Here is an 8,322-nt window from a genome sequence, read left to right as displayed (position 1 = left end):
AATACACATTTCATGACATGGAGACCTAACCCTCTACTTTGGCTGAAGAAAGCAGTACAGTCAGGAAACCGTCCTCATATACGTGCAGAAAAGGCGATTCCAGCACTTCAGAAGAACGCAAAGGCTTTAAAACGGCGGCAAACGCCATGCAGTAAACTGATAATGTGACAACCTTGGGATAATTATAAAAAGACATTTCTGACATGAATCACAGTTGCTATGTCATAAAACTGAAATAAATACACATTTTATGACATAGAGACCTAACCCTCTACTTTGGCTGAAGAAACCAGTACAATCATGAACCCGTCCATAGATACGTTCAGAAAAGGCGATTCCAGCACTTTACAAGCACGCAAAGGCTTTAAAAAGGACGCCTACGCTATGCAGTAAGCTCATAATGTGAAAACCTTGGGATGATTGTAAAAAGACATTTCTGACATGAACCACACTTGATATGTTATGAAACTGAAATGAATACACATTTTTTGACATAGAGCCCTAATCCTCTAATTTGGTTGAAGAAAGCAGTACAGTCATGAAACCGTTCATATATACGTGCAGTATATGCGATTGTAGCACTTCAGAAGCACGCAACGGCTTTAAAAAGGCAGCAAATGCCATGTACTATGTTCTTAACGTGAAAACACTGGGATAATTATGACAGACATTTCTGACATGAATGACAGTTGCTATGTCATAAAACTCAAATAAATACACATTTTATGACATAGAGACCTAACCCTCTACTTTGGCTGAAGAAACCAGTACAGTCATGAACCCATCCATATATACGTTCAGAATCAGCGATTCCAGCACTTTACAAGCACGCAAAGACTTTAAAAAGGCGGCCTACGTTATGCAGTAAGCTCATAATGTGAAAATCTTGGGATAATTGTAAAAAGACATTTCTGGCATGAATCACAGTTGCTATGTCATAAAACTGAAATAAATACACATTTTATGACATAGAGACCTAACCCTCTACTTTGGCTGAAGAAACCAGTACAATCATGAAAACGTTCATACATACGTTCAGAAAAAGCGATTCCAGCACTTCAGAAGCTTTCAAAGGCTTTAAAACTGCAGCAAATGCTATGCAGTATGCACTTAACGTGAAAACACTTGGAGAATTATAACAGACATTTCTGACATGAATCACAGTTGCTATGTCATAAAACTGAAATAAATACACTTTTTATTACATAGAGACCTAACCCTCTACTTTGGCTGAAGAAACCAGTACAATCAGTACAAAACTAAAGATTGGTTTACTTAACATAAGATCTCTAAATTCAAAAGCAGTAATAGTGAATGAAATCATAACTGATCAGAAATTTGATGTGTTGTGCCTCACTGAAACCTGGATTAGACCCGCTGAATATTTAGCATTAAACGAAGCCACCCCTGCAGGCTATAATTATATACACAACCCCAGATAGTCCGGTAGAGGAGGCGGGGTCTGCATAATTTTTAGAAATTCCCTAGCTGTCAATCAGAAACACTATGATAATTTCACTTCTTTTGAGCTTCTTTACATCAATATAATTAATCCAATTACAAAACAGAATGCATTTTCTTTAATTAATATTTACAGACCACCAGGACCCTATGTAGAATTTTTAAAAGAATTTAGTGATTTCGCTGCAGATTTAGCAGTTTGTAGTGATAAAGTAATTATAGTAGGAGACTTCAACATTCATTTTGAAAAAGTTGATGACTCATTAAAAAAAGGCTTTTGCATCAATTCTAGACTCAGTTGGTATTGCTCAAAATGTAACAGGACCTACGCATTACTGTAATCATACTCTGGATCTGGTTTTGACCCTGGGTGTTAGCATAGATAACCTAGATATTCTTTCTCAAACCTCAGTAATCTCAGATCATTATCTTATTTCTTTTAAACTTCATCTTAGTCATAATATACGTACATCCCCCAGCTACTCTATGAAACGTTCAATAACGCCCTTTACCGCTCAACAATTTACTGATAACCTTCCTGATTTATCAACCATAGTGTACTCTCCAGGTAACCCAGCAGATCTAGACAAACTAACTGATTGTTTAGAAAATACCTTCCGTTCTACTTTAGATGGTGTAGCACCACTTAAACACAAAAAAGAGAGACAGAAAAAACTTGCGCCGTGGTATAACGACCAAACTCGTACTTTAAAGCAATTAGTACGAAATTTTGAGCGAAAATGGCGATCAACCAAACTGGAAGTATTCCACTCTGCTTGGAAAGACAGTATTGTTGAATATAGAAGAGAAATTAATAAAGCCCGCTCAGAGTATCTGGCCTCTCAGATCGAGATTAATAAAAACAACCCTAGAGTTCTCTTTAGTGTTATTTCTAAACTGACTAAAAATCAGGCAGGTACTGATCCTCAGATTCCAGCAATCCACACTAGCAATGCTTTTATGGACTATTTTGATAATAAAATCGAAAATATTCGGGACAAAATTCAACAGATAAATATCACATCTTGTCTGTCATCTGGTGTGGCTGATATAGAACAAAATCCAGCTACCGAAGTCAGGTTGGAAGTTTTTAACCCACTACATCAGTTAGAACTGGAGAAAATTATCTCCTCATCAAACTGCACAACCTGTACACTTGATGCAGTTCCCACAAAACTATTAAAACAGGTATTACCAGACATAATTAAACCACTATTAACAATAGTAAACTCATCATTAAACCTGGGGCATGTTCCCAAAGCCTTTAAACTAGCAGTAATTAAACCTTTGATCAAGAAACCAAATCTTGATCCTAGTGTACTATCTAACTATAGACCTATTTCAAATTTACCATTTATTTCTAAGATTTTAGAAAAGGCCGTGGCCCAACAACTTGGCTCTTATCTGCAAAGAAACCAGATCTATGAAAAATTCCAATCTGGATTTAGGCCTCATCATAGCACTGAGACAGCTCTAGTTAAGATAACAAATGATCTGCTTCTTGCCGCTGACCAAGGCTGCGTTTCTTTACTGGTACTTCTTGATCTGAGCGCAGCTTTTGATACAATAGATCATAATATCCTCCTAGAAAGATTAGAGAAAATGGTCGTTATAACTGGAACTGCCTTATCGTGGTTCAAATCATACTTGACCGATCGTTTTCAGTTTGTGAGGGTAAATAATATACCCTCCAATTATACAAAGGTTAGATATGGAGTTCCACAAGGCTCTATCTTAGGACCGTTATTATTTACGTTATACATGCTCCCCCTGGGCAAAGTTATTAGAAAACATAATGTTAATTTTCATTGTTATGCAGACGACACGCAGCTCTTCATATCAGCCAAACCTGATGACAAACAGAGAATAAAGAAAATGGAGGATTGCGTAAAAGATGTGAAATCATGGATGTCACACAACTTTCTTCTATTAAATAGTGATAAACCAGAAGTTCTTCTATTAGGCCCTAAAGCTGCTAGAAATAAATTATCACACCTAATGTTGAATCTGGCCGACTTCTCAGTCACACCTGGTTCAACAGCTAAAAATCTTGGCGTTATCATAGATTCAGATCTAGCATTTGATAAACACATATCTAATGTTACTAAAACAGCTTTTCTACATCTCCGTAACATCGCCAAGCTAAGAAATGCTTTATCCTTACATGACGCAGAAAAATTAGTACATGCCTTCGTTACGTCAAGGCTAGACTACTGTAATGTGCTACTGTCAGGATGTTCTAGCAGTAACTTAAATAAACTTCAGCTAGTTCAAAATGCTGCAGCCAGGGTCCTTACTAAAACTAGAAAATTTGACCATATTAGTCCAGTCCTATCAGCTCTTCACTGGCTTCCAGTCAAATTCCGCATAGACTATAAAATTCTCCTGTTAACGTATAAAGCCCTACATGGGCTCGCTCCTGAGTATCTGAGAGACCTTATCTCCTATTATGAACCACCACGATTACTTAGATCACAGGGTGCTGGCTTCCTAGTAGTTCCCAAAATTCAGAGAAGCTCTGCAGGAGGAAGAGCTTTCTCTTATAAAGCGCCCCAACTCTGGAATAATCTCCCCGATAATGTTCGGGACTCAGACACAGTCTCAATCTTTAAGTCTAGACTAAAAACTTACTTGTTTAGTTTAGCTTTTGGTAGTTAATGTTAATTCCCTTTAGATAAGGCTGCAGATCCAGGGGTTCATGGACATAGTGAATTGTGGGTAAACTGAGATGCTGGTGCTGCTGTCACTCACTACATGCAGTCACTCAGGTTTGTGGACGGTGGAGTGGGTGAATGCCAGTGTCTCAGGGAGCCTCCGTGTCTATGTTACCTTCTGGCTCTCTCCCTTTAGTTAGGCTGTTATATTCAGACCTGCCGGAGTCATTAGTCACACTCTGATAATTTTTTACATTTTCTGTTCTTCATAAATCCAGTCTAAACTAATTCCTAAATCTTTCCTTCCTCCGAGTTACTGACTGTCCACCGGTCCGGCCCAATACTGATGGATGTCCCACCCTCAAGTCCCCCTGTCCCCCTGATTGACCAGACTGATGGAAGTTTCTGGAACGCAGCTTCTCCACTACAGATCACATCCAAATCTATATGAACTCTAATTGTTTCCACTGTTGATTATACACACCTGAATATATTAGAACTGCGTGGATGTAAAATTGACTTTTCAATGTTTAACTTATAAGTTGTCTGACCAGTGGTAGGATGGTCCCCCCTTTAGATGTGAGTCTTGGTCCTCCCGAGGTTTCTTCCTCCTCCAGCTCTGAGGGAGTTTTTCCTTGCCTCAGCGCTCACGGGGGTTCTGTATATTCTGTATATTCTGTATATTATGTTCAGTGTTTTGTCTGATTCTCTGTGCTGTGATTCCCATTTTTGTAAAGCTGCTTTGTGACAACATCAGTTGTAAAAAGCGCTATATAAATAAATTTGATTTGATTTGATTTGAATCATGAAACCGTTTTCATATACGTGCAGAAAAGGCGATTCCAGCACTTCAGAAGCACGCAAAGGCTTTAAAACGGCGGCAAATGCCATGCAAAAAGCTGATAATGTGAGAACCTTGGGATAATTATTAAAGACATTTCTGACATGAATCACAGTTGCTATGTCATAAAACTGAAATAAATACATATTTTATGACATAGAGACCTAACCCTCTTCTTTGGCTGAAGAAACCAGTACAATCATGAAAACGTTCATATATACGTTCAGAAAAAGCGATTCCAGCAATTCAGAAGCACGCAAAGGCTTTAAAACGGCAGCAAATGCTATGCAGTATGCTCTTAACGTGAAAACACTTGGATACTTATAACAGACATTTCTGACATGAATCTCAGTTGTTATGTCATAAAACTGAAATAAATACACTTTTTATGACATAGAGACCTAACCCTTTACTTTTGTTGAAGAAAGCAGTACAATCATGAAAACGTTCATATATACGTGCAGAAAAGGCGATTCCAGCACTTCAGAATCACGCAAAGGCGTTAAAAAGGCGGCCTACGCTATGCAGTAAGCGCATAATGTGAAAACCTTGGGATGATTGTAAAAGACATTTCTGACATGAACCACACTTGGTATGTCATGAAACTGAAATAAATACACATTTCATGACATGGAGACCTAATCCTCTACTTTTGCTGAAGAAAGCAGTACAGTCATGAAACCGTCCTCATATACGTGCAGAAAAAGCGATTCCAGCACTTCAGAAGAACGCAAAGGCTTTAAAACGGCGGCAAACGCCATGCAGTAAGCTCATAATGTGACAACCTTTGGATAATTATAAAAAGACATTTCTGACATGAAACACAGTTGGTATGTCATAAAACTGAAATAAATACACATTTTATGAAATAGAGACCTAACCCTCTACTTTGGCTGAAGAAACCAGTACAATCATGAACCCGTCCATAGATACGTTCAGAAAAGGCGATTCCAGCACTTTACAAGCACGAAAAGGCTTTAAAAAGGCGGCCTACGCTATGCAGTAAGCTCTTAATGTGAAAACCTTGGGATGATTGTAAAAAGACATTTCTGGCATGACTCACAGTTGCTATGTCATAAAACTGAAATAAATACACTTTTTATGACATAGAGACCTAACCCTTTACTGTTGTTGAAGAAAGCAGCACAATCATGAAACCGTTTATATATACGTGCAGAAAAGGCGATTCCAGCACTTCAGAAGCACGCAAAGGCTTTAAAACGGCAGCAAATGCTATGCAGTATGCTCTTAATGTGAAAACACTTGGATACTTATAACAGACATTTCTGACATGAATCACAGTTGCTATGTCATAAAACAGAAATAAATACACTTTTTATGACATAGAGACCTAACCCTTTACTTTTGTTGAAGAAAGCAGCACAATCATGAAAACGTTCATATATACGTTCAGAAAAAGCGATTCCAGCACTTCAGAAGCACGCAAAGGCTTTAAAACGGCGGCAAACGCTATGCACTATGCTCTTAACGTGAAAACACTGGGATAATTATAACAGACATTTCTGACATGAATCACACTCGCTATGTCATGAAACTGAAATAAATACACATTTTATGACATAGAGCCCTAATCCTCTAATTTGGTTGAAGAAAGCAGTACAATCATGAAACCGTTCATATATACGTGCAGAAAAGGCGATTCCAGCACTTCAGAAACACGCAAAGGCTTTAAAAAGGCGGCCTACGCTATGCAGTAAGCTCATAATGTGAAAACCTTGGGATGACTGTAAAAGACATTTCTGACATGAACCACACTTGGTATGTCATGAAACTGAAATAAATACACATTTCATGACATGGAGACCTAATCCTCTACTTTTGCTGAAGAAAGCAGTACAATCATGAACCCGTCGATATATACGTTCAGAAAAGTCGATTCCAGCATTTAACAAGCACGCAAAGGCTTTAAAACGGCGGAAAACGCTATGCAGTAAGCTCATAATGTGCAAACCTTGGGATGATTGTAAAAAGACATTTCTGACAAGAACTACACTTGCTATGTCATGAAACTGAAATAATTACACATTTTATGACATAGAGACCTAACGCTCTACTTTGGCTGAAGAAAGCAGTACAGTCATGAAACCATCCTCATATATACGTGCAGAAAAGGCGATTCCAGCACTTCAGAATCACGCAAAGGCTTTAAAAAGGCGGCCTACGCAATGCAGTAAGCGCATAATGTGAAAACCTTGGGATGATTGTAAAAGACATTTCTGACATGAACCACACTTGGTATGTCATGAAACTGAAATAAATACACATTTCATGACATGGAGACCTAATCCTCTACTTTTGCTGAAGAAAGCAGTACAGTCATGAACCCGTCCATATATACGTTCAGGATCGGCGATTCCAGCACTTCAGAAGCACGCAAAGGCTTTAAAACGGCAGCAAAGGCTATGCAGTAAGCTCATAATGTGCAAACCTTGAGATGATTGTAAAAAGACATTTCTGACATGAACCACACTTGGTATGTCATGAAACTGAAATAAATACACATTTTATGACATAGAGACCTAACCCTTTACTTTTGTTGAAGAAAGCAGTACAATCATGAAACCGTCCTCATATACGTGCAGAAAAGGCGATTCCAGCACTTTACAAGCACCCAAAGGCTTTAAAACGGCGGCAAACGCCATGCAGTAAGCTGATAATGTGACAACTTTGGGATGATTGTAAACAGACATTTCTGACATGGATCACAGTTGCTATGTCATAAAACTGAAATAAATACACTTTTTATGACATAGAGACCTAACCCTTTACTTTTGTTGAAGAAAGCAGTACAATCATGAAAACGTTCATATATGCGTTCAGAAAAAGCGATTCCAGCACTTCAGAAGCAAGCAAAGGCTTCAAAACGGCAGCAATTGCTATGCAGTATGGTCTTAACGTGAAAACACTTGGATAATTATAACATACATTTCTGACATGAATCACAGTTGCTATGTCATGAAACTGAAATAAATACACTTTTTATGACATAGAGACCTAACCGTTTACTTTTGTTGAAGAAAGCAGTACAATCATGAAAGCGTTCAGATATACGTTCAGAAAAAGCGATTCCCGCACTTCAGAAGCACGCAAATGCTTTAAAACGGAAGCAAACGCCATGCAGTAAGCTGATAATGTGACAACCTTGGGATAATTATAAAAAGACATTTCTGACATGAATCACAGTTGCTATGTCATAAAACTGAAATAAATACACTTTTTATGACATAGAGACCTAACCCTCTACTTTGGCTGAAGAAACCAGTACAATCATGAAACCTGTACTGTTCATTAAGAAAGGCTTGTGTTTATATTCTGTTGATTTACCACCCCCTTGTGGTCGGATTT

This window comes from Pygocentrus nattereri, chromosome 11 (assembly GCF_015220715.1).
Source record: "Pygocentrus nattereri isolate fPygNat1 chromosome 11, fPygNat1.pri, whole genome shotgun sequence".
In the NCBI taxonomy this organism is placed as follows: Eukaryota; Metazoa; Chordata; class Actinopteri; order Characiformes; family Serrasalmidae; genus Pygocentrus; species Pygocentrus nattereri.
The sequence above is the reverse complement of the archived record's forward strand: the minus strand, read 5'-3'. Positions refer to the sequence as shown.